Below are 3840 nucleotides of genomic sequence, written 5' to 3'. Positions count from 1 at the left end.
GGGGATGCGTGACTGCGTGCTACTTGGTACATTCGCGACCGCTCGTGAACTCCTTAAATAGGTCCGAATTTTAAAACTTGCCTAATTTCATCCCTGTATTTTATTAAAACTTCTTGTTTTCATCCCTGTATTTTATTAACTTTTACGTCATTTTCACGGTGTACTTATGTCTCACAATCCCCATTGGTGGCCGAAACTCACATGCCTAGGTTGCTCGGTCCATAATCATTTTCGACAATGCAATGGCTCTACATAGGAAACCGCAACCCTGTTTATATCACAACTTGGAGAATTTTAATCAACCAACATAYAGAGGGTTCRATTTGGTTATGAAGTCGACAACCTAAAACAATAAATATTGTTTTATTTTCCGTCCCTTTCGATGCTAATTTTATAGTTTGTTGTAATTTTAAATCATAAATCATATTATTTATAAATTCAAAGTTAAAATGTTCCATTGGTTAAATATTTTGAAAAAATGTTTTTAACTCAAAGTATTTGTTGTTCTTTGTCTTTTAAGGATCAACTTATGCATTAGTGGGTGGTTTATAGTTTTTACAACATATAATTGAAAATTAAAATGCAAATTTTATGTTTTAATAAAAAAATATGGTAAGAATACTAAAAAATTATCTCTGTTTTGATAAAAATAATAATTGAGTACCAGAATATTTCAAAAAGATAGACCGATATTAAAGTGAAGCAAATCAATTGGACTCTTATGTTCCATATATGAATTATTTATGAAAATCAAGTCAATTTATTCTAATTCAAAAGCAATATGGAGGCTTTGTATTAAAAAAAAATTATCACATAGATCGATTGATGTTTCACAATATAAAAAACCATTTAATAATCAAATATAAGAATGATAATAAATATAAATCAATGCTCTAAAAGGCTTAACACAACGGCCGTCATGGCACGCCGTGTCGCCGTGACTCAAGACTCATGTATGACACCACGACGTTAAAGCTTATGGCATGCATGGGTGAATACGCAATCTTGTAATGTGATATTTGATTTTTCTTACGTATTTAGTGTCTTTTAATGAAGTAATAGATAAAAATATAAAGACGTACCTTGATTTCTTAGACATCGGAAGGTTCTTATATATGATAGAGGCCTACAAACGGCCTCAAAAAGTATACTGCTAATAATTATACCATGAATAATTAAGCAGAATAACTCAAGCAAACATCAACTAAATCAGTTTAGACAATGTTTGGGGAAAAAAAACAATAAGTAGTTTATTTGTTGGGTACATSTTCAGATGGACATAAGCTAACTTATTGATAAACTAATTGTAATAGTTTTTTAGGAGCTACTTGTAATAAATATTAAATCCAATTATTAAAAAGTTAGTGCGCATTTGTTTACAACTGATCATGAACACATTCATACTATAAAACAACGTTCATGATATTGATCATGAACACATTCGTACTATAAAACACTTATCTTCTTTATGGGCGATTCGATTGAAAGCAGTCAATGAGAATCCCTTTTATGCTTGTTACATACTGTTGTTACTGACAAATCTGTGATACACAAAGTGAAGGGTAAACCAATCACGAAACACATGGGGTTCTTGGTATACAAATTCATTAATTTCAACTATACAAYAGAATATCATAAAGCKTTTTGTCTARTGCTGCAAAGATGGATTAGAGCTCGAGGAAATGGAAAGGTGCTGATGTGCTCGTGTTCAACAACATACATTGGTGGAATTCTAAAAAATGACACGTAAGTAAGGTGATGATTGTCTAGGGGTTGTTGGTTTTATTCTCTACAAGTCCTATACCRGATGAAATCGTCTTTATAGATTGTGAAGGTTTTTCATAGATGGAAGGAGGTCTGCTTTTTAATTGGAAAGGGTAGCTTGGAAAAATTCAGTTTTCTGCATAAAACTCCTCCGTAGAAGCTTACTGAAATAAGACACCATCTACATAATTAAGCCACTGTCAAACAATCATGTGTGGTTGACTGTATCACTTGTGAGTCCCATTAAACTTGTAAACTTCCCTAAGTGTATCTTACCTCACAAAATAGATGTTTTTGTTGACTAAATTTGAAGCACTTCTGTTAAATAGGCTTGCATCTAACAAAAAGATCAAAACATACAGAACATAACTAATAGTACTTTGTCGTATTAGTAAAGGTTCCACACTTGTTATGCATTTGAACGTGATTATAAGTTGGTTATCGATCAGTTTTATAGAGTTAAATATATGGACCTTATGAAGTACGTATTCAACAATCAGTTATGAACTTCAATTGTAAGAGATTTTTGAAACATGTGATTAGTGCTTTATAACATGATATTTAGATCGATAATGTTTGATTATGATTTTTTTTTCTTGAACATATTGTTAATCGAATAATTAATTGTGAGTTAACACTTGAGGTAACATTTTCATTTTGGCTTTCGTCCCAGTTGCTAACTCTGTCAATCATTTACTGTTAATTGGAGTCATGTGTTTCTGATATGAGACATTTTAGTCATTTTATATGTAAATATGACGTGACATCTTTAGAAGAAAAAAAACTCGAATTCCTCTCTCCTCTTTTTCATGTTTGAAAGATCGTTAGCTCTTGTTGGTATTTGCTTATTTTCTAATCCAATTTAAAACCTTTTCCATCGATCTCTTGTATGTTGTTCCTACGTTCATATTCATTTTCATATCTCCAGATCTTGAAGGTAAACCCCTGAAAAACAACAAGACCCCTAAAGACTAAAGCAAACAATCAAAGAAAACAATCTTTATCATAGTCCAACGTCGTTAACTACATAAAAGTTCATGTATTTCGTTGTTATTCATATGAATTCACCATGATTGAAGAATAGTTACTCATGTGTCGTTTTTTCATAATTCCACCGATGCCCCTTGTTGAACACAAGCACATCAATGCCTTCCATTTTCTAGAGCTCCAATCCATCTGTTCAGCATTAGATACAAGGTTTTATGATACTCGATTGTGGTTGAAATTGATGAATTTATACACCAAGTACCCCACTAGATAACAAACATGAACACATGGGGTACTTGGTGTATAGATTCATCAATTTCAACTGTACAACCGAGTATCATAAAGACTTGTGTCTTATGCTGGAAAGATGGATTGAAGCTCTATAAAATGGAAAGGCATGGATGTGCTCGTGTTCAACAAGGGGCATTGGTGGAATTAAGAAAAACGACACACGAGTAAATATTCTTCAATCATGATGAATATGAACGAATACCAACAAAAGACATGAACTTTTATGTAGTTAACGACGTTGGACTATGATAAAGATTGTTTCCTTTGATTGTTTGATCTAGTCTTTAGGGGGTCTTGTTGTGTTTTAGGGGTTGCTACTTTCAAGAATTCGGAGATATGAAAATGAATATGAACGTAGGAACGGCATACAAGAGATCGATGGAAACGGTTTTAAATTGAATTAGTAAAGAAGGAAATACCAACAAGAGCCAATGATCTTTCAAACATGAAAAAGAGGAGAGAAGAATTCGAGTTTTTTCTTCTAAAGATGTCACGTCATATTTACATATAAAATGACTAAAATGTCTCATATGAGACATACATGACTCAACCTAACAGTAAATGATTGGCAGAGTTAGCAACAGTGACGAGAACCAAAATAAAAATGTTAACTTAAGTGTTGTTTTGTTATAAACTGAATTATAGGGATGAAAACAAAAGAACCAGAAAACACACTCACTKATAAAAATTTCTGATTTACCTTCTCTTTTTACATATTTGAGGGACCATCTTTCATTTTATAATACCCTGTCTTTTTGATCATTTATATATTAGTTCCATAAATAATTAAAATTTATC

At 32.0% G+C, this 3840-nt stretch overlaps 1 protein-coding gene across 3 annotated transcripts in view; it reads right to left on the bottom strand.

Annotated features, from left to right (window-relative positions):
* Positions 1-3840, bottom strand: part of LOC112524638 (prostaglandin E synthase 2-like) — a 21357-nt gene that overhangs the window by 4493 nt on the left and 13024 nt on the right. The gene's annotated exons all lie outside the window — the stretch shown is intronic.

Source organism: Cynara cardunculus (genome assembly GCF_001531365.2).
Source record: "Cynara cardunculus var. scolymus isolate 2C chromosome LG 13, CcrdV1, whole genome shotgun sequence".
In the NCBI taxonomy this organism is placed as follows: Eukaryota; Viridiplantae; Streptophyta; class Magnoliopsida; order Asterales; family Asteraceae; genus Cynara; species Cynara cardunculus.
This window is presented reverse-complemented; position numbering and strand designations above follow the sequence as displayed.